Genomic DNA, 24,935 nt, shown 5'->3' with positions numbered 1-24,935 from the left:
CCACTCTGAAGACCGAGGCGAATTGTCATGACATTAACTCCAGAAACCATGGAAGCGTTGCTAGAATATGCTGGACGCGAATCCTCCAACAATCACCAACAACTAAGTGAGAATGATGACACGAAATCCCAGCAGTGGACAGCGCCCAAAGCAACGTCATGAACGTGTTCACTTCAGAGGTCAAGCAAGTACTCATGTCTAGGTTGTGTCCAATCAACGATTCTGGCAAAATACCCAAGGAATGGGGACATAGGATTGCTTCGTCTTCAGGAAGATACTAGTTTCCATCACAGTATAACTGAATGCGCAAGTGCACATTATCTGTAATTCTGATTTCGTACCTTTCGTCTGTGTGACGAAGAGCAATTGCTCCATGGGTCCTCCATAAATGCACTACGTCTAGCTGAGTGAGGTGGCGCAGAGATAAAACATAAATCACGTATATAGGAGGACGATGGTTCACATTCACGTCCGACTGTTTCTAAGACTTCAAGACGAATTCCAGAGTGTTTCAGTGAAAGCGCATGCACAATTTGATACCCCATAACTTCCCAATCCGAGATTCTGTTCCGTCCCTCATGACCTCGTAGTCGATGGGATACAAAGTTTCGAAATTTCCTCACAGACTATATGCAGGAAACAATCCGTAGGCTATAACTAAGCTACTTTCCGGATCCAGAAACGAGTGGGCAGCGGTTAACTCGTTTGCTTCTGACGCAGAGGCGGCGAGATCGTGGTGCTGTGTCGTAGCCGTTCCTAGAATCCGCGAACGACATATTCCGTGTTAAGAAGCAGAGACACTACTCGGACAAACGAGTTAGCATAATGATAACCAATCCTGAGAGCGACAGTTGTTGTTAATGCACAAAGTGCTGTAACAAGAGAAGTCGTCGTTCGTTTTTCTTGAGCTAGTTTATGGGAGACTTACTCCGAATTCGGAAGATAGCTTAATTACAAAGGATAGGTTGCCTATAACTGTAAAGTCCCTGAAGGATAATGTAGTGTAGTTTCTGCAATATTCGGGACGATTAATATCAATAGGGGGCAAGTATTAATGAGTCGCAAATATCAATCAATACTACTGATCAACAAACAGTGGCGTATGTGCGGAGAGAATTTGTTGTTTCAAACGACAGGAGAAAATTGTTAGTCGTGCTGTCGACGTTGTGCAAAGTTTTAATGAGTCAGACTAAATATTTCAAAGCAGTGGAACAACAAATCGACTCAACTGGTGCTAGCAGCGTAGTACAAAAAACAATTAAAGAGTTATGTATTTTCTAAAACCAAAAAACTCAATCTTATCCTTTTGTAATTTGGAAATTCAAATATAATTACAGATATTTATGGATCACATAACTATGATATTTTTAAAATGAGTAAGCACGTTATTTTATCTATAGTCTTCATGTAAAAGTCGAGATTACTCTCCCTGATCCAAGCTGAATTTATGTTGAGAAGAAAGTCAGAATATTTTATACAACGTTTTATACAAAGAAATCCCACAGTCAGATAGCTACTTTGCTCTCAGTCCTGTTTCACAAGCTACTCGCAGAATGAATTGTGCGTTGTCTAAACAAAGCGCTGATTGCGTACGGCTGGAAATATACACTCCTGGAAATGGAAAAAAGAACACATTGACACCGGTGTGTCAGACCCACCATACTTGCTCCGGACACTGCGAGAGGGCTGTACAAGCAATGATCACACGCACGGCACAGCGGACACACCAGGAACCGCGGTGTTGGCCGTCGAATGGCGCTAGCTGCGCAGCATTTGTGCACCGCCGCCGTCAGTGTCAGCCAGTTTGCCGTGCCATCGCAGTCTTTAACACTGGTAGCATGCCGCGACAGCGTGGACGTGAACCGTATGCGCAGCTGACGGACTTTGAGCGAGGGCGTATAGTGGGCATGCGGGAGGCCGGGTGGACGTACCGCCGAATTGCTCAACACGTGGGGCGTGAGGTCTCCACAGTACATCGATGTTGTCGCCAGTGGTCGGCGGAAGGTGCACGTGCCCGTCGACTTGGGACCGGACCGCAGCGACGCACGGATGCACGCCAAGACCGTAGGATCCAACGCAGTGCCGTAGGGGACCGCACCGCCAGTTCCCAGCAAATTAGGGACACTGTTGCTCCTGGGGTATCGGCGAGGACCATTCGCAACCGTCTCCATGAAGCTGGGCTACGGTCCCGCACACCGTTAGGCCGTCTTCCGCTCACGCCCCAACATCGTGCAGCCCGCCTCCAGTGGTGTCGCGACAGGCGTGAATGGAGGGACGAATGGAGACGTGTCGTCTTCAGCGATGAGAGTCGCTTCTGCCTTGGTGCCAATGATGGTCGTATGCGTGTTTGGCGCCGTGCAGGTGAGCGCCACAATCAGGACTGCATACGACCGAGGCACACAGGGCCAACACCCGGCATCATGGTGTGGGGAGCGATCTCCTACACTGGCCGTATACCACTGGTGATCGTCGAGGGGACACTGAATAGTGCACGGTACATCCAAACCGTCATCGAACCCATCGTTCTACCATTCCTAGACCGGCAAGGGAACTTGCTGTTCCAACAGGACAATGCACGTCCGCATGTATCCCGTGCCACCCAACGTGCTCTAGAAGGTGTAAGTCAACTACCCTGGCCAGCAAGATCTCCGGATCTGTCCCCCATTGAGCATGTTTGGGACTGGATGAAGCGTCGTCTCACGCGGTCTGCACGTCCAGCACGAACGCTGGTCCAACTGAGGCGCCAGGTGGAAATGGCATGGCAAGCCGTTCCATAGGACTACATCCAGCATCTCTACGATCGTCTCCATGGGAGAATAGCAGCCTGCATTGCTGCGAAAGGTGGATATACACTGTACTAGTGCCGACATTGTGCATGCTCTGTTGCCTGTGTCTATGTGCCTGTGGTTCTGTCAGTGTGATCATGTGATGTATCTGACCCCAGGAATGTGTCAATAAAGTTTCCCGTTCCTGGGACAATGAATTCACGGTGTTCTTATTTCAATTTCCAGGAGTGTAGATAACTTGACAGTCGCATCTCAGTACAATGTAAGAATTTTAATCCAAAGTAAAATTTGGCTTCACCTGGGGATCGGTAACGTATTAGTGTTTTGTTACTCGCACACTTGTGGTACAACTTTTTGACTGCAATAGTTTCAATACTGCTGCTAAGACCTGTAAATTCTAGGGCCTTCAGTCACTGCATGTACGCTTGCAATATTGTGGCGTCCAGAAATTCCGAGCACAAAATCTAGATTGTACTACCCGGAAGTGCAACGTAACTCGTCCAATTGCTGTTACTTATAAAATAAAGAAAGACGCTATGACGAAGGGGGTTTAACAGGATTCATCACCGATTAGTAACGTGAAAGCAGCGTGGTAACGCAAAAGATACCTGCACAGATTTTAAGTACGATAATCACATGGCAGTTTCTTATCAGTTAAGTTTTTGATAGATCTTATCACATTTCTGTTTGTCAGAAAAACTTTTCTTCGTATTGCAAGTCTGCATTTTAAATCTTCTTTACTTCTTCCATGGTCAATTAATTTCCTCCTAAATAGCAAAACTTCTACTTTCAGTGATTCCTTCCTAAACTCCCTCAGTAACAGCCAATACATTTCGACTACATTCTATTACCTTTAATTTACTACTCTCGATGTTCATCTTATACCCTGTTTTCAAGACGCTGTCCATTCTGTTCAACTAATCTTCCAAGTCATTTACTATCTCTAACAGAATTACAGTGTTAATGCCAATCCTCAAAGTTTTCATTTATCCTCCCTGGACTTTATTTCCTTTTTCCAGTTTTTTCCTCAGTTTCCCTTACTGTCTGTTTAGTGTACAGACTGAATGACATGTAAAATGGGCTGTCTCACTTCCTTCTCAACTACTGACTCCATTTCACGCCCTCGACTCTTATGACTGCAAAAGCTCTGTTTTGAACATTCTGCCTTGATCTGCACACAGTTGTTTGTTTTCTCTCCTACAATGTTTCGGTGATGTTTCACAAATATCAGTGGGTTTCCCTTTATTTTATTGTATTTTTTTTATTTTTTATCTTTATTTTTTTCGAACAACAAGCAAATATTACGTGAGAGTACATATAATTTTGGAACTGTGATAACATTCAAAGCGTTTAACGAGAAGTATACCTTAGTAGCATGAGACAGAAGATATGATACTGTAAGAAGAATTTAACAGAGCTCCGCTGGAGCAGACGATATCTTTTAGAACTATCGAGATCCTGAAGAGAGACAGTCATGACAAAATTATTCCACTAGGTGCACAAGATTTGTGAGACAGGCGAAATACTCGCACCATTTGTTCAATAAGTCATGGTTGCAAAATTCTGACATGAAGTATTTACCGAAGTATAGAAACACTTGTAGGAGCCGACCTCAGCGAAGATCAGTATGGGTTCGGGAGAAATGAAGGAACACTCTATGCAATGCTGACCCTATGAGTTGTCGTAGAAGATAGGCCAAAGAAAGGCAAACCTGCGTTTATAGGAAGCGTTTCACAATGATGAGTGACTCACACTCTTTGAAGTTCTCTAGATAGCCACAGTAAAGTACAGGGAGTCGAAATTTACCTAAAAATCATATAGAAATTACACGGGATTTGTATGAGTAAAAAGACACGAAAGTTAAGCAGTAGTTGAGGATGGAGTGGGAAGAGGGGATTGTAGGCTCTCCCCGATATTATTCAGTGTGTACACTGAGCAACCAATAAAGGAAACCAAGGAGTAATTTCGGGGGAAGAAAAAAAACTTCGAGATTTACCGAAATCATTATTGTTCTTTGAGAGATGGCACAGGACTTGAGAGAGCTTTTGAACGGAATGGTTAGTGACTTTAAAAAAAAGACGAATAACAAAAAAAGTGGTACGAAACATCCTGAGGAATCAAAAAATAGTTTACTAATGATGAGAAGAAAGTGGAAAGGAGAAGTGAGTAAAGGTTGCAGTATGAGACCCTGACATGAACACAGTAAGCAAGTTCAACTGTATATACCGTAGGCTGGAGCATTTACGCAAAGATGAAGACACTTTCACAGGGTGGACTAGCATGTAGAACAGCATCACATTAATCTTCGAACTGAAAACAAAAACAACAACACGTTTTTATTCGGCGACATACCTTCCCAAGAAACAAGTCAAGGATGAAATGATATCTGGTGTGCAGTGAATAAGGCCTCACATTGTGGGCTGAAAGAAGGAAGAAAGGAAAATTTCTAAGCTTATGGAGGCAGACGTACCAATTGCTCAGAGAAGTTCGTAGAAAACAGGTTGCTTAAGATATCCAACGTATAAACCACCGTAAAACCTGCAATTCAAATTGTGTGACACTACAATATGTTCGCAATGTGTATACTAAGTACAATAGAAAAAAGCAGCACGGTTTACTAGCAAATGTGATTTGTTGCCAGCATTCGCCTACAATCTTTCGATCTTTGCCTCAGAAGTTCGGAATGACATCTCATCGTAAATTATATGTATGATTTTAGGCTTGAGTTTCAACTCTGAATGGCCCTCGGATTTTTCCTTACATTTCTTGCCACTTCTAAGTGTGACAAAGTTACGAGTATGTCAACAAATCAAGTTTCATCGTGGTTGATTACATACGTTAACTCAAGCTACCTCTACATTTTTGATGGTGATCTGGTTCTCAGTTCACAAGACAGCAAGAGCACACCACACGTAGTAAATCACTTTTGTGTAACGTAGAAACCTACCTTCGAGTCAGTAACAGTGTTCTGTATCGGAATAAAAACAGTAGACGCAGTGGATTATACACAGACGATCACAAGAGAAATGAATTACAAGTTCAGTAGTAAATGCTCCTTGCATGAGGAAGTCGATGCCCAAGTAGGTGCATTTCTGGAGTACGATCAACTAACAACTAGCCTCTCACATTCCCCCCACAGTGAGTGTCGCTTGAGCCACAGAAACAATACCTCATAAATATATCGGCGTAGCTGTCGTAAGCTGTCGACCCTCTCGTTGCAAGTAATAATAGCTTTACAAAAACGTTGATTACGAGATTTGCCATTTTTTTCTGTAGACGTGGTCGTTCAATCGTATTCTCTTAAACAGCATAAGTCACTTATAGCACCTTCTTCACAACCTCTTTATCACATTTTTGTTTACCAATATTCAATTAATAAAGATGTGAATGTGCTTTTACCCACTGCAGTTAACGAAGATGACTACAGGACGTTAACAAGAAAATAAGAAAATAGTTTATCACAGGCGAGGCGATGACCAAGGCATTCTGGGATCCTGGAATAATCTCTCATTGTTTATTTGGTTTTCGTATGATATTACGAAAACAGTCGCTCACATTGCAGTTGGCCTTAAAGCATTCTCACAGCACTGAACAATGAGAGCGTGTTCCGAAGCTATAAATCGTTGCCGTACATCTGGCGAGTTCAGAGCCAACAATCGCTCGTGCGAGAGCTGAGTTGATTAGGCGGACCCCAGCGGCGAATTCTCGCACTCTGTATCGCGTGTCTGCCAGCAGTTATTCACGCGAATCGACAGAATATCTCACCCTTTGAAGGTTAATGTCTGGACGCAGAGCATGCTGCATAGATAAACAGTGCACGGAACTACTAGCACTTTGTACGTACAATGTTAGATACCAATAATTATATTTAGTGTACACACGGAATTTCATTAAGGTAACAGACTATCCAGATTTCATATCACTTAAGGTAATTCAGTTTCAAGTGACAAGGGAATGCTGTCTGGGGCAAAACGAGAATTCAAAAGTCATTTCACAACCTAGATATCAAAAAGTGTTCAATTGGAACAAATATAAATTCAACGTTTTTAGGGCGTTTCTCAGACAGACGAAAACCTGCTGTTTTCTGTTTGTCTCTATTTTGTCGTTTGAATGACCACGTGTAGAAGACTCTCAGTGGAATAAAACATGGCAAACTATGCCGAACGGCGTTGAATAGGTATCAAGTACTCACAGTTTAGGGTAGTTAACGTCAGTAATTTGGGAAACTGATGAGTCCAAAACAGTTAATCTAATAACTCCCCGTACTATGATCTACGTGTACATCTACATCGATAGTCTGAAAGAAACCGTACTGTGCGCGGCGGAGGGTGCCCTGTTCCGCTGCTTGTCATTTCCGTTACTGCTCCACTCGCAAATAGAGCGAGGGAAAAACGACCGTCTATACGCCTCCGTATGAGGCCTAATTCTCGTATCTTATCTTTGTGGTCCTTATGCGCAATGTTTGTTGGCGGCAGTGCAATGTTTCGGCCGTCAGTTTCAAATGCCAGTTCTCTAAATTTTATCAATAGTGTTTCTCAAAAAGAACATCGCTTCGCTCCAGGGATTACCATTTGAGTTCCCGAAGCACCTCCGTAAAACTTACGTGTTGTTCGAACCTACCAACAAAACTAACAGCGTGCCTCTGAACTGCTTCGATGTCTTCCTTCAATCCGATCTGATACGGATCCCAAACACTCGTGCAATACTCAAGATGAGGTCGTTCCAGCGTCCTATATGCGGGCTCCTTCACAGGTGAACCACTCTTTCCTAAAATTCTCTCAATAAACCGAAGTTGACCATCGTCTTCCCTTCCACAGTGCTCACACACTCATTCCACCTAATATCGCTTTACAAAGTTATGCTCAGGTATTTAAACAACTTGACTGTGTAAAGCATGACAGTAATACTGTATCCGAACATTGACAGGTTTGATCTTCCTACTCATCCGCATTAACTCACATTTTTTCACGTTTAGGGCTAGCTGCTATTCATCACACCAACTGTAAATTTTATCTAAGTCGTCTTGTATCTTTCTACAGACACCCAACTTCGACACCTTACCGTACACCCCGGCACCATCAGCAGATTGCTGCGCACACTGTCAAATGGTTCAAATGGCTCTGAGCACTATGCGACTTAACTTCTGAGGTCATCAGTCGCCTAGAACTTAGAACTAATTAAACCTAACTAACCTAAGGACATCACACACATCCATGCCCGAGGCAGGATTCGAACCTGCGACCGTAGCGGTCGCTCGGCTCCAGACTGTAGCGCCCAGAACCGCACGGCCACTCCGGCCGGCTTGCGCACACTGTCATCCAAATTATTTATGTATATACAGAACAACAGCACTTTCCTAGGGCATTCCTAACGATACCCTACACTCTGGTGAACACTCGGCGTCGAGGGCAACATACTAGATTCTGTTTTTAAGATGTCTGAATAACTTTTCCATCATATGAAGCCGGCCGAAGTGGCCGTGTGGTTAAAGGCGCTGCAGTCTGCAACCGCAAGACCGCTACGGTCGCAGGTTCGAATCCTGCCTCGGACATGGATGTTTGTGATGTCCTTAGGTTAGTTAGGTTTAACTAGTTCTAAGTTCTCGGGGACTAATGACCTCAGCAGTTGAGTCCCATAGTGCTCAGAGCCATCATATGACCTGACACTGATTTATTCGAACAGCTATCGTCAATTGTAATTTTCCAAAGTGACTTAGGACTGTAGATACGGAGAGACAGCCTAATTTATTCCAATGCATCGGTCCGTGTAAGTACCACTTTTTCAGAAACACCACTTCAGATATCCTCAAACTACTCGCCTGTAGGATGTTTAAAGAAATACACTCTAAGACAAAAAAGAATAAAAAGAAAGGAAAGGATCGACCACGAAGGAACGTGGTGTACATGTACAGATGAAGAAATGATTACAGTTTCAGAGAAACTGCAAGACTAGTTTTCCAGGAGAAAGAGTTTCTTAAATTAAGTATGTTAATAACGCGGATGACAACCAAAGGGGAGTGCTACGAAATGTTACTTCTGTCTGCCCAACATTTGTGATTGTTCGTTTTAGAGACGTCCATCCCTCTGTAACCGAAAAGCCTCCTGTGATATTCCTTATCGCAGTGACCAAATTTCTAGCGAAAGTCAAAATGGCTCTGAGGACTATGGGACTTAACTTCTCAGGTCATCAGTCCCCTAGAACTTAGAACTACTTAAACCTAACTAACCTAAGGACATCACACACATCCATGCCCGAGGCAGGATTCGAACCTGCGACGGTAGCGGTCGCTAGGTTCCAGACTGTAGCGCCTAGAACCGCTCGGCCGCTCCGGCCGGCTTAGCGAAAGTCAAAGATGTCTAATCATTCATCAGTAATTCTACAAAAGGCCGAGTCGAGAAACCTCTGTGTGAAGTCAGGATGGCTGTTGGCAACCTGTGAAGCGTCTTCAGCACTCCTCCTCCCGAACAGGCCATGGAGGTCCAACCGTACCGACCGGCCGCAGCGTCATCCTCAACCCACAGACGTTACTAAATGCGGATATGGAGGGGTATGCAGTCAGCACACTGCTCTCCCGGCCGTATGTCGTTTCCAAGACCGGAGCCGCTACTTCTCCATCAAGTAGCTCCTCAGTTTGCCTCACAAGGGCTGAGTGCACCCCGCTTGCCAACAACGGTCGGCAGACCGGATACTGACCCATCCAAGTGCTAGCCCAGCCCGACAGCGCTTAACTTCGGTGATCTGAAGGGAACCGGTGTTACCAATGCGGCAAGGCCATTCGCGTCTTCAACACTAGAGTTGAGTCATTTATTCACAGTGTTTGCAAGTCGCCGCTCTTCCGACATTCAGACGTGGCAAGAAGTGATAAGTAGAATAGGATGTTGCTGCTCATTCAGCTGTGTGTTGGATTATAGCTGACGTCCGTCGAATCAACTCAGTCTTCACACCCAGTCGGGTATATCAGTGAACATGGCGCCATTGCGGATTGCCAGCGATCAGGCGCGACCATTGCCCAGCACAAAATGGTCTCAGGCTGGCTGCAGGAAAGTCCTCGGTTCCACTCTGAATTCTACAAGGACCCTTGATGACCCATCCACTATGTACCTGGTGTCGGTAGTCATGTGGTTGGCTTATCTTCTCCCCACTATCTGATAGGTTTCAGTACCCCGAGGCGCCTAAGTACTGAACAGGAATATGAGTATTCAAGAGGCCGTGTTGCTGGCTTCTGCGCTGAAGTTCAGTGGTGGCTGCACCCTGCAATGTTGTGTTCCCAGAATACAGTATAAGTTTCTCGATCGGTGGGTCGTGAGGAGCATGGAGTTCAATACGTGAAGAGCATCATCTCCAGTACATCTTCAGCTAGCTCATACACTGTGCTGGAGCATCTAGGACATAGATTCACTACAATCTTGTCACCAAGAAACAGAGTGCTATTACTATGTATGCCAATGATCCAGACTATCAGCTCATGACGAGAGCTGGAGAGCATTGATATTTAAAGGGAGCTGACGCAAGGCTTAATTTCTGAAGACCACATGTGTATTCTCCTTAGTCTGCTGTAGTCACTTTAAAGGCTGTTAATTACTGTGTCAGTTCCTTGCTATGTGTCCTTGTGAAAGAGTTTCTTGCAACACGTCTCATGAGCTAACAAACGTGCTAGTGGCTCTTCCTCCGCTTTGTTGTCACAGTATGCCCTCTGCTGAATGCGTATCCTCTCTTGGTGAAGTACTGGCTTGCTTCCTGCTTTTGCCTCTGTTTCTGGCATGACTTGATTCCACCTGTGGCATGTGAGTGAGTTTTAAAATGGTTCAAATGGCTCTGAGCACTATGGGACTTAACATCTGTGGTCGTCAGTCCCCTAGAACTACTTAAACCTAACTAACCTAAGGACATCACATATATCCATACGCGAGGCAGGATTCGAACCTGCGACCGTAACGGTCGCGCGGTTCCAGACTGTAGCGCCTAGAACCGCTCGGCCATTCCGGCCGGCTGAGTGAGTTTTAATAAAATTTTCTAATTTCTTCTCCTTACTATTCTGTGCCATAACAGTTCAGTATCCCACTTTCTTTAGGGTGATTTTCTTAAACCTTAGTTTATGCTTCATCATTGTGACCTGAGTTATATCTGCTCCTGGATACATCTTACAATCCAGTACTTGATTTCAGAATCTCAGTCTGACTTTGGTGTAATCCAGGTTGTGTCCCTGGGCTTTTCAAAGTATAGCTCCTCCTTTCGTGATGCTTGAACACAGTATTCGCTATTATTAGCTAAAATGTATTGCAGAATTCAGTTAGTCTTTCTCCTTTCTGATTCTTACTACTGCGAACATGGTGTCCCATAACTGATTCTTCTACTCCTTCCCCTGCAACTGCATTCTGATCTTCCTGTTATCTTATCATCTGCCTTTATATACCGAATTACTCGTTCAATATTCTCACATACTTTTCCTACCTCTTTATCTTGTATTTGCGACGTCGGTGTGTTAACTATTGTTGTTGGTGTTAGTTGGTTGTCGAAGCTGATGAGGACTAAGTAGTTCACAATAAATCACTCTCTGCCCTGTCTTTCTAATCATAATGGATCCAACTCCCATTATACTATATTATGCTGCTGGACGATTAACACCAGGATCAAAGAGCATAAGCGACATTGTGGGTTGGAGCAGGTGGAGAAATCGGCCGTGGCAGAGCACGCACTGAGTGAGACCGACAACGTAATACAATTCGCCGACACGGTAGTTCTGGCTGTAGAGAAGCACTATCACACGCGCTTGTTCAGAGAAGCTGTAGAAATACAAAAACACATGAACAGTTTCAACAAGAAAGAAGAAAGCCTTAAGGTAAACGGATCCTGGCTTCCCGTACTGCAGCGAACGACCGTCGCAGGTAGCAAGAGGAGAACCGCACCGGAAATGACCGCGGAGAAGCCCTCGGACGTTGGCGCGCCAGGTACATATAGTCTGCGGCCACGAGCTCGGTTCCAGTTCACCACCGGCAATGGAGGGTGAAGCTTTGACAATGCCAACCACTCGTGCTAGCGAAACGTCAGTAAAATCATTATATGAACATCGGCAGAAGAACCCGAGGCGGAAGCCAACAGGCAGTTTGTCAAAGTTTCTCTTGCAGAAAAACAATGGATGTCAGGTCTGAACGACGGGAAAGACCAAATTTTGTCCGCTTTCTATGACAATTCACAAGAAAAACCCCATTGATCAATGGGTTGGTCGAGAAGGCCCGGTAGCATGACCTCTCAATTCACCTGACCTTAATCCTTAGATATTTGGTAGCGGTGTTATTTTAAGGAGGTTGGTGTATTTCACACCCATTACCTTCGTGCTCACGTTACAGAAACGTGTTCTCCACGCATGTACGAAGTCAGAAGGCACTCAGGTACGTTCGCATGAGTTCATGGTTCTGCGAGAAAGAGGGATGAAGGATGTAGAGGATCGAGTGCTTACCACATTGAGCACCTCCTGTCGAATGCGAGGAAAGATGGGACAGGATGGCCAAAACTCAATAAATGCATGTTTTCATACACTTAGAGCGTTTTCTTTCTGGTTTTGACCAGTATTATGTCCTGCAAAAATGTATATATGAGACACTTCTTTTTTAACACCGTGTATAATTAGTAAAACTCCAGTCGCTTGTTTCCCATAACGCAGCAGCTGAAATATGTCTCGTATTTTTAGTACCACAATATGTATCTATACATGTGATAAACATAGACTGGCACACGCTCAGTGCGTTTTGTTACTAGTTAAGAAGATTGCGAATAGTTTGTTGTCCGTTTATCTACCCTTACTGTTGGGCTCTGATTCATGAGTCTGTTTAGGATGAACACCTATGGCAGAATGCATCTTTATGTTATTATTCTTTAAAATTTCCAGTAAGATGATAGAGGATAGGCTCCCCAGTGTCCAATCACGTTAGTGATTCCTCTGCACTCCATAGAAAGGCTCGCCACTAAAGTTAACAGCGGGAGACGCAAACTTGTGGAACCGATTCAACGACAGCCGCATTGTATAGAGACTAATAATTACTGTTAAGGGAAAAACTAAGAGCGCTTCACCGCCTCCAAGTCGTTTGGCGCGAATGTTATTATGGCAAGTTTATTATCTACAGACTCGTCCAAAGCCAAACTCATTGCTGAATACTGACAATTGTTTAGGGACTTATAATTAACATTAAGGAAGAAACTAACACAAAGGCGTTTCACCACCTCTAAGTCGTCTGACGCAAATATTATTATGGCAAGTTTATCATGTATGGACTCTCTACAAAACGAATTTACTTTCCTCCTCTGTTTTCTCCTTCCTTCATTTTTGTTCTTCTTATAACATCGCAGCTGTTAGGACAACAGCGGCAAACACAAGTTTATATAAGCTATGTTACAGCCCTGTGAATGATAATCATGTTACTAGTTACAAGAGTGAGTGACTACTCGCTGCCGGGTACAACGTTACCAAGGCGGCAAAGGGGTCACTCCTGTAGAGCACTGCCAAGTCGAGAACAGCCGTGCTAGACAGAGACAAGAGCTGCAGGAAGCTTGCGAACCTCTTTGTACTTGCCATGGCTCCATAGGGAGGAAATGTCCCGCAGCAGTCTGCGGATAGGATAGGAAACACGTGTGTGATATCAACTAACAATACCGCAGTCGAAATATTATACAGGGTGATTCAGCTGACCCCATGTGTCTTATGCAACCCACAACGCGTTCAAGTACCACACACGAGATTTTGATATTGTCTCGCTCACTATGCGACAACTATTAGCCCCACAGAAAAAATGAACAAGGACTCTTTTGTAGGAAATTTAACGTAGTTAAACTGATACTGGGATACGCTTTGCTAGAGACTATGATGTTAGAATTATTCAAGAGAGAGGTACAAAAGTTACCTCCAAACGAGTTTTTCTTGAATAACTCTAAAAGCACGGCCTCCAGTGGAAATGCATCCCAGTACATAATTTAACTACATTAAATTTTCTATAAAACGTTCTCACTCATTTTTTCTGTAGGACTAACAGTCTACACATTACGAGCGAGAGCATATGAAAATATCACGTGTGGTATTTGAAGGCATTACGGGTTGCATGAAACCTATCGGTAGGGGCCGCTGACTCACCCTCTACGGAGGAAGGGAGTCATTAACTTGTTTAGAAATTCGGAAAATACGTTTTACCTTCAGCTTAATGAAAGCACTTTTTTTCTATAATTACAATGCACAGGTGTTCCATGTCGAGTACGAATGAAGAAAAACAGTGCAGCTTCTCACAAGTGAAGAAACCAGTTAGATACGTGCCAAAGTGTTGGAGCTGCTACTGCACGAGCTGAAACGAAGACGAGAAACGCACCGTAATGGAAGATGGCACGCTGACAAATCTGCGACGTCACAGCTGTACGGCGTGAGGAAGCGGCTAGAGAAGAAAGCACAGGTGTGAGGTAGATGTTAATCGCGCGAGGAGTCTGGTAGCCTGGCTGCGGCTGCCGTCTGCAGGTGGCGCGGCGGGCTGAATGGGAGGCGCAGGGGAGTAGGAGCCACCGGGAATAGTGAATGGCGGCGCGCCATCGTCAACACGGTGCAGGCATTCCTTGGCAGAGTGCCCGCCTGTTGGCTGGCTGGCATAGGCGCGCCGGCTAGCCGCAGTTGGCTGCCGCCGCTCTTACCTGCACCTGCTGGACTGGAGCCGCGGTACAAGAGGCCAGCTATCTGCGCAGTAGCACTCACAACAAAGCGTGCACGATACTCCAAAAGTGCGAAGAAAAAAATACCGCAAAATAATAATGAAACATGGAGAACCTGGTGCTCGTTTAGTACTGGTAGTATTTCCAGCTTTTTTCCTTTGATTTCTTCCTTAAATTTACTTCATCTACATTTGCATCTATACTCTGTAACCCACCTTACTGTGTGTGCAGTGAGTGCTTCTGGCTATCTTTGAGCCCCTTCGCAAATGGGGTGTGGGAAGAATGACTGTTGGTAAACCTCCGTATGAGCTCTAATTTCTCCTCATAGTCATTTCATGTGGAAAAAATATTATAATTCCCGACTCTCTCCTGGATGTAAGCTCTTGGAACTTGAAAAACAAACATAAAATAGTGTTTACCACTGGAGTCTGTTGAGTGTCTGCGTAATACTCTCGCTTTGACTAAATGATTGTGAGATCATACGTGCAGGTCTTCGGTGGATCATCGCTATCTCATCTATTAATCTAGCCTGGTAACAGTTCCAGACTGGTCAGCAATACTCAGGTATTGGTATAACCAAAGTTTCCACTTCTTTCGTGGATGAATTACGTTCCCTTAATATTCTTTCTGCGAATTTCTGCTACTATCCTACTATCCTGCAATGACATGCACATACAGTATACATGACTAATAATGGAACTAAATCGCAAAGTGAATTTAGTGGCTCTGAGCACTATAGGACTTAACATCTGTGGTCATCAGTCCCCTAGACTTAGAGCTACTTAAACCTAAGGACATCACACACAGCCATGCCCGAGGCAGGATTCGAACCTGCGACCGTAGCAGTCGCGCGGCTCCGGACTGAAGCGCCTAGAACCGCTTGGCCACCGCGGCCGGCTGAATTTAGTGAATCGTCAATATTTTTCAAGGTGAAGAATAATAATGCATTGTGGCTGCTATGTGTTTACGTCAGTAATTAACTTCTGGAGTGGCTGCAGCCGTCCACGTGTAGATTCAATTTCTTCAAGATCTGGTCAAAAAAAAAAAAAAAAAAAGTGAGTGAAATCCTATGGGACTTAATTGCTAAGGTCAGCAGTCCCTAAGCTTACACACTACTTAAAGTAAATTATCCTAAGGACCAAACACACACACCCATGCCCGAGGGAGGACTCGAACCTCCGCCGGGACCAGCTTCACAGTCGGTGACTGTAGCGCCTTAGACCGCTCGGCTAATCCCGCGCAGCTTAAAGATCTGGAATTAGATTGTCTGCGACTTCGTCTCGAAACGACTCAGGACAGTAATTCCACTGTAACATGGTCGATGTATTGCGAACTCTGTGGTCCAACACATCCCTTACAAATACAGTTCCATCCAAGTTTACTCTTGACCTCATAAACTTACAATAATCAGTTATTAGTTTCAGAGAAATATGCCCGACCTGCTCCTCCTCCTTTCCAGTTTAGCTTCTAACTCAGTACTCGCAATAATGGCGCGCATTACAACACAAAGAATCTACAAGTCAGAGATAAAAGTATCTAAGTATTTCCACTAAAATAAATGTTCCCTGTGTCTTTAACAACATCAATAAAATTCTGATCTAATGTAACAGTTTGCTATATCAGCACATATTTTTACCCTATACAACAGCATTCTGCTTGTTTTTACTTAAATTGATCATGATCAATATCAGGATGATTATCTTTTTGGAGTCAACCTGTTTTTTATGCAAATCATACTAGAATGTTTTCATGGTTTATAAAAGAAGAAGTAAAATAACAAATCAAGTCGAAAGTAATGAAAACTTTGTTCCTGAGCAGAAATAGAGAATCAGAAGAATTCGACCGAAAGTGGGATCGGCTGACTCATCTACAAAATTGCAGTTAACGATTTGGTTCAGGAGAGTGAGAGAGCCTTGGGTTGTTATACGACTGTTTGTATAATGTGGTAATTCCATTTTTAAGGTCTCTCCCTAGGTTTATTTCTGCTTATTTTACATTAGTTACTGCATTCAGTGTTTTGTCGCTAACAGCGTAGTAGAACAATAGTGCGTTTTTCGCCTATTTTTGACAATATTCTACATACTCCTATATTTATCTTCAGAACCAACCACCATCCCTGCATCAATACTTTTTTTAGATTTATTAACTTGAATTGTAGATTAAGTATCAGAAATACCTAAAACGTTAAATCCAGTTTGAAACTCTCATACCGCAGGGAGATGCTTCCTGACAACCTGAAGGTAACCGGTCTGGGTAACAGGTGTAGGTTACTCAACAGTACGCGTAAAGTAAGTCACATTTTACTATAAATGTACTTAGAAAAATACGGTCTGCAATAGCATCTAAATGGCAGAATATTCTAATCTATGTACCATTATGTACCGTAACAGTGTGCTTTGTAAATTATGCTAGTGTATTAATGAAATTAAATTCCATCTGAGAAGCTGGACACAGCGTGGGTGCAGTAGGGCCCTGCTTCCCATTACTGTGATGCTTTCTTAGTATTCCACATGTATTGCGTGCAGTCGAGAAGGCAAGAGCTGTGTATCGTATCTTCTCCCTGCCGTGGGTAGTTCGAGGAACAATTACCTGTCGTTTCGATCCAGAGATTAACTTGCTGCGCGTCGTTTGCTGTGTGTCAGATCGCTGTACTCGTTGAGCCGAACTTGAGTCTCAGCAGGATTACCGGAAAGCCTTTCGAACATCACAGGCTGCGTGTACACAGATACTTCACTAATCACTGTACTGTATGTGGTTCTTTTTATATGGTTGCTACACATTCCCTTTAGTGTTCAGCTCACAAATGACGTGAGGGGGAAATGACTTCATGTAAACCTTTGTACGATCACTAATATCCCTTATTTTGTTCTTAAGGCTCTTATGTGAGGTGAAAGGTGGAAGTAGGAGATTCATCCTGCCGTCTGTTGCAAATAAGGGTACTTAAACTAACTCAAAAATATTTCCCTAGAAGATCTTCACTTCCCTCCAAGGATTACCATTAAAGCTCTCGGAGCATTTCCGTAACACTCTCGTACCGATCGGACCAACCGATAACAAACTTCGCGGCATACGTTGGAACTGCTTGTTTCTTCCTGAAAGCCGACCCTATGGGGATCTCACTTTGAGTACACATACAGGAATAGGTTCCACAAGTATTCTCTACGTTGTCTTCTTTATAGATAGGCTACATTTTCCCAGAACCCAACAAAACGTAGGCAGTCATTCACCTTTCCAACAACTGACCTTATGTACTCATTTCGTTTCATACTCATTCGAAATATCACACACATACTCTATGTAACTGAGTCAAGCTGCTTATTATTGATACTGCATTCGAACGTTACTGAAATGTTTATTCTGCCTCTGGGGTGCCACTTGAGCTGTTCAGCTTTCCCCTAAGACGCTATAGTACGATCTCTGGTTTCCTGTAGAAAAGGGAAGCTCCCCATAAGATCATGCAAATTTTTAAGATAATGAAAATGTTGTGCAAATGAAACGTGTTATTGAATGATGAACAGCGGTGGCCCAGTCAAGGCTGAAAATATGGGTACCTCAGATAGATATATTAATCATCTATCTACAGCGGAAACAATTGTTCACTGTGACAATCAGGTTTATCACGTAAAGCATCAACATCTGAATTACCCAGTGCGATACATAAATGAACATTTAATAAATGTACAAGGGATTATCAATATGAAATCTAGCCTTGGCCCAGCTGGGTGACCACGATAACGTTGAAAGCGAGAAATTAGCCCCTGATGGGAGTTAACTAAAATCGCACCCCTACCGAATCGGTGATTGCAACGACGGCCCGTACTTGCCATACTCATGCAGCATGAACGTGGGAAGCTGCGTCGGTAACGGCAGGGAAGTCAGGCCAGGTCACCCTCTGTATTCAGCACTAGAATGCCACAGCAAGTCTCATCTGGCAGCCAGTTTCGCGCTTCGATCGCTGGTCTGCAAGTGTGTTTGCTCTTCACTGCCCAGAGGCAACTGTTCTCTGTCTAAGCGCTCTGAAACTTGGATGTTTCTCCCAGAGTAGGAATCTCGCTGGCCAATAGCAGCAGAGATAGCGAGTTCCTTCTAGCGATAATTTTGTAAATAAGTTAAGCGAACTCCTACACCTGTGGATCTTCCTGTTGTTAACCACCAGTTACACCAGGCGTGCGGAGGAAGCCAGGAAACTTCTCCCACTGGATGATACTATTCTGAAACTGAACATTTGAAAAGCAGACATCAGAAAGTGCTCACTCTACATAAATAAACACTCTGAAAGAATCCCTGGCGGTTATCGCTGAAAGAACCGGCTTCCTGTTATATCTTTTTTTTCTTTTTAACCTAGTTTAACTTAACAGTTACAACCACACAAGGTAACAGGTTTCTGAAGTATCTAATTTTCGGTTTTTTATTCCTATTATTTCCTGTGATAAACATGGAAATCGAACAAAGACTCAAATATTTTTGCTCAGTTTGAAGATACATAGAACCAAAATATTAAATGTGCAATTAAAAGAAAAATTAGTCCATCCACTTTTCGCTGCTTTTCACGAAAAGTGATTAGTGATGGAATACAACAAAAAAAATCACCAGTGTTCTCCTATTCAATCCAAATTTTTAATTCTGCTCAAAAATGATATAATTCGGGATCATACCACTATTTGGGCATTACGAATAGCCGTTCGTAAATGATGAAAACCAAGATTGAAGAACTCTATTTTTCGTGTTAATTTGTCCGTTTTTAAAGCTACAGACAAATAAAGGCATAGTATGTAGACACAGTCAACTTATAAGCTGCTTTCTATTTTTGTTGTGTACTATAAATGAATTGTTTCTAAGTTTTTAATTTATTACTGTTACCATAATTTCCTTCCTCTTTTATCGTTTCGTACAAATGGCAGACAAATCTTTTATATTTTAAAGCAAATGAGGCATTGTATGTCATTGCTGCATCACTTCATAAAAATAATTCCCAACTAGGATTGCCGTCATTTTGCAATGCATCGCATGTCTGGCAATGACAGTGAGAAACAAGATGTGGGAAAGTCTTGAACACTGCACTTACGTGCATACCTTAGTACAGGAATAAAGTTCATTCTGGTACAGTCTGCATTGTTGCCAAATTTGTTCAAAGTGACGGCTCTCCCTCGATGGTCCCCCACCTCCTCTCCATGGTGGTAGATGTGGCAACATCACGTTGTTGACAGCTCTATGCCCATTCCTCCTCCTCCCATCCCCCAACTCCCATCCTCTCCCCACTTCCCCTACCCTCCCCCACTTAGGAATTGTTGGAAGGAGACACAGTCTGTGCTGAGCTGTTAGAAAGAAAGGATTCAAGGTACAGTCTTTATTTATTTTTGAGGGTGTTATACTGCTGCTAGATTGTTCTGCAGCTGCCTCCACACTCCGCCATCCTCTGCCCCCACGTTCCACCACATTGTCCCCACATTTTCTGATTGTGTGTATGTATGTTTGCCTCAGAGTTCGAAGACCGACTCTCTAATCCACAATATTGCCGCCAGAGATTACTTGAAACTATCCTACAACCATGCCACAAACGCCCCCACTTCCCACAAAACCCCATTCCCATTTCTCCTGATCGCGTATGTGTATAAGTACCCTAGTCCACAATACCACTCAAAATTGGTGGGAAACTGTCCTGCAGACGCTGCCAGAAGAGCTGCCTCCTACCGATCTACAAGTGTATAGCTGCTGATGAAGCTATATACAGATACATAGTAAGAAGGGTTAGGACAGTAAACTATCACTGAAGTATAGGAAGGCCAATACACATTATCACAATTGACATAAAATGCTGCACTGCTCTAATTATGCATCCAAATTGTCGTGAAAAAAGCATCACTCATACACAATAGATCATAATGGAACACATGCACTGGGAAGTGAGAGAAATTATTGTAATAACACAGCTACTGTGAAAACTAAGATCTCACCAGGAGAGAGTGGTGGGAGCTATTTTTGGACACAGACTAAGCAGCTTAGAACCAGTCATACCTCCCCTCCTACCTCTCCTCCGCCCTCTCCTCCCTCTCACAGGTACACGTATTAGTTTTTTAGGCCAATTCTAACTTGTCACTGACGGTACACAAAGATATGCATCTGCTGGGAGTGATATACTGTTTCTATATGGACAGAAGAGTCAAGAACAGGATGCTTCCTGCAAGCTATTGAAAGATATTTCTTGGTAAGATGCTCCCCCCCCCCCCCCGGAACAATAGAAAAATAAGTGACTATCAACCATGGGTGAAGAAGTGAATGATCAACAGCAGCGTGGTTTCAAACATTCTGGATGTTCTGGCACTGTCTGGAAGTGGTCCCCGGCTAATTAGCCTCATCTACGAAACACACTGAAATAATACTTCCCATGTGAATGAGATACACAAGGATTCTTATAATAATCATCTCGCTGTGCGTAGATACACCCACACTGCTCGCTGACAGGTAGAGCATAGTACCCACAGACGCTAGCATCTGCCACTGCATGCAATCATAACACACCATTGCTCATGCTTTTTCTACTTCTTCAGGTAAACTGTCCAAAGGCTATCTGGTGGAGGTTTCAGATGCTCCACTGTACTGAATAACAACTTTGTGTGCGTGTGTGCGTGTATGTGTGTGTGTGTGTGTGTGTGTGTGTGTGTGTGTGTGTGTGTGTGCATATGTTTGTGTTCTTGTATACCGTGGAAAGATGAGATTCCTGTTGCAGATTTGATGGAGGAGTTTTACACAGGTCACTTGTTCCTCATGGAGTAGCAAACTGCGTGTCTGCCTGAAGTGCTGTCATTCTCAACAGTTCATCTGCTGTAAAATCAGCTAATTTATTTTAAAAAGATGACTAAATAAACATGGACATTCATTTTCTGCATGAAGTATTACCATCGTGTATTCTCCAGATGTGATTCTCAGCAAATATTGTACTGACAGACCTCATCTCATATAATGTAAAGGGTGTAGTCTGATGCTTTTGAAATGAATACTGTGATCGCAACAGTGCAAATATCGGATATATCAATAAATCTCCGTCTAAATAATTGTAAACTCACTCTTCTGGTATGCTATATGAATATGGAGCTGAGGACATTGAATATGCTACAAAATAAGCACTTTGTACCACCCAAAAGTCCTTAGAAATATATTCAGCTAGTAAGTTCGTCACACTGCGGTGAGTAGAAGACTTCAGCCAATAATGTAATGCTGCTAGGACCAAACACCAACATAATAACCAATATCGAGCAAACATTCTGGAATGGATAGACATATTTCTCTTGTGAGTGATACCATTATGTCTTTGGAGGAGAGAGACATAATCCTCTTATAAGCAAGCAATTATTAAAAACAAACACAATAGCGACAACTACATTACACTATGAGTGCATCCTGGCCTTGGTTCTAAAGTCAGATGGAACACTGTAATAATATCACAAAAATATCAGAAAAAGGAAGACTTCCACCAAACAGTGCATATGTCTTCACCTTGATGTGTAGATACAGACTAAGAAACTTAGAAGCAGCATTGTCATACACCACAGACTATCAGTCTGTGTCGTAGTTTCATAAGCACTTTGATATATTACTTTCAGCTGTAACACATCCAAGCAGTGTAATACTTCACCTTTGAACACAACCATACATTCTACTTTCTCACAATGACTTTGAGGACTATGTCAGGTGGTAAACTGACATCATCACTTTTCAGTCCATTGGCCCTTACAGAAAGCCAGACATCACATGTTGTAGGGTCCACTGCCCCCTCAACATATACACAGGGTGGTGAAGATAAAAGATGGAGGTGGTGTTTGTTATTAACAAAAATGTGGAAAACATCACAACATATGAAAACTGGAATAGTTTGCAGCATTGTTGAGTGTTTAAAAAGCGATGTCTGACTGTGATAATGTCTACATTCAAACTCTTGTTCGACAGTGGTGGGGTAGCAGATGTTTTGGCGCTACATTTTCAAGGAGAGCAAGAGCACTGTTTTGGTGTCCCAAGTGTTGGTCATCCTAACTTCCAAATCTTTGGACACTGTGTATTTCATTTTTTATTGGTTTGTAACACATAACCAAATGTGGAACAGGATTTATTTTGCAGAACTTGAACCCATAGAGCACGGATGGTATGCACCATCAGTTGTCATTCCTACTGGTGGTGGAATGGAATGATTTTCATACACCAGGTGAAAATTTAAGCACCCTCATTTTTGTTGTATTTTTCTCATTTTACATAAATTTTGAGAATTTTTTTCAGGATTCCCATAATTTTAGCGCATTTTACTCAATTACTCAAGTTCCAAACCACTTCTCTCGACGAACTGTCAAGTCAACAAAATGTCTTATCTTGTTGATTCCATGATGCTCTCAGCCAATGACACTTCAACTTATTCCTCAAGTTCTGTCTCATTGCTAAAGAAAAATCTCGATTACTAACTTGTGTGTAACATTGATTGGAATAATACATGGAGCAACATCCCCCATGCAAACTGCTAAACATCGTAACATTCTGTACATGCGTGGTCCTAAAGATGCGTGTGTGCCGGAAAGTCAGACCTCATCCAAATGTCCTTTTGCTTGCGAACCTGCAGTGGTGACTTCAGTGGCGTTCTTGGGAAGTCACTGACCCTGAATTATTTGGACAGAATTAACATTATTACAACTCTCTGCATCTTTCATTTCTATGGCATATAAAGCATAACCACATGTGGGGAGAGATCTTTGTACATCAGCAGCCATGCTCTGATGCATGGGCATATGGGGATATGGCAGTTTCATCTTCACACCAGATCCCTGTAATGCACCCTCCTTCCATTATTAAGATATATATGTATCATCAGTTCACTTTCCCCCAGAACATGCAGATGTATTGATTTTGGCCAGTACTCCAGCGACACATGCCCTGTTTTCATTACTGTTTGCTATAAATGCTAATAGTCCCCTCACTATAACCACACTTCCCCATACACAGTGTTGAAAGCTATATGTAAGCCCTGCTTACACATCTGCAGGGGCCACTTGTTTTTGCATTTACAGTTGTCTTTGCCATATACCTCAGCTGCGAAACAGATTGTGTTTTAATAAACATTTTTACCAACTGTTAGCTGAATTCTCCCTAACATCTTCATTTACAAGACTTTCACAGACACACTAATTTTGAATATAAGGAACACTCTCAAGTATGGCAATTTGTCTATCAAACTGAAAGAAATCGATTGTATCTGTTCTCGTGCAACAATTCCGGCATTATTATAATTGTGAATGTGTGTGTGTGGTTTGTTTTTAATAGCTAGTCATTTATAACAGTTAAGTTGATGTTAGATACAACTGCTCCACTGAAAATTTCCACCAGACAACTGCTTATAACATAGATGTTTTGGTAGATTGAATATTTTCAGAGATTTAAAGTTCTCACTTTTACTCAGATGAATGTTCCAAAATAAAAAGAACATTCTGTGGTAATCGGTAGTTTTCACACCAAAATACTGGAAGTTTTCGAATCATTTATGATTTGTTATCGATTTTATACGTGTAGATATGTAGAAGACTGTGGATAGATTGATACACGTGTCAGATGTATTCTTACAGAGCTCCAACCGCAGCAGTTTGCTCATCCATCATTAATAACAATATTGCAAACTGAGTTCGTAGTTTTACGCACTTAGCTACTAAGAAATAACGAGGAGGGACGTGATACAAATTGTACCTTGCTGTAAGGTGTAAAAATTACTGGTGTTTTCTCTGACATGCGAGATGATAGCGTGGAAGCCGATATTCTGTGTTAATATTTGTGCCTCTGAAATATATGTGATACCCATATGCATGACTTCTAAGACTTCCACAGACACTAATTTTGAGTGCTCATAGGTTAGGAGAGCACGTGGAATATGGGAGGGTGCTGGTAGTTACCAGTATATTGAATAGAGACCGCCCACAGTGACCTCAATAGCCACTGGTCGTGCTGGCTACCTCTCTGGCGAGAGCAGCCTTGGAGCTACCTCTTTCCACTGTGATATGTAGCTCCACTAGTGAGACGTTAGAACAGGCCTAGAAAAGCAAAACAACTGCCTACGGGAGGATCCAGCTGCAGAGTGGAAATAATATATCGTTCTCAACCCAACAGCCCCATAACAGAGGACCTGCAGACTCAATGAGGTGGTGCAGTGGTTAGCACACTGGTCTCACATTTGAGAGGATGACAGTTCAAACCAGTGTCAGGCCATCCTGATTTAGGTCTTCCATGGCTTCCCTAAATCGCTTCAGGCAGATTTTGGGATGATCCCTTTGAAAGGGCATGGCTGAATTCCTTCCCTCCCTCATCTGACAGTATCAATGACCAAGCTGTTTGGTCCCCTCCCCCAAATCAACCAACCAGAGGACCTGCAGTGGATGCCTCCTTTGTAGACCACCAGCGATAGGTTTGAACCATTCTGAAAAACCGGAATCCCTACCTGCA

Source organism: Schistocerca piceifrons, chromosome 1, assembly GCF_021461385.2.
Source record: "Schistocerca piceifrons isolate TAMUIC-IGC-003096 chromosome 1, iqSchPice1.1, whole genome shotgun sequence".
Taxonomy (NCBI): domain Eukaryota; kingdom Metazoa; phylum Arthropoda; class Insecta; order Orthoptera; family Acrididae; genus Schistocerca; species Schistocerca piceifrons.
This window is presented reverse-complemented; position numbering follows the sequence as displayed.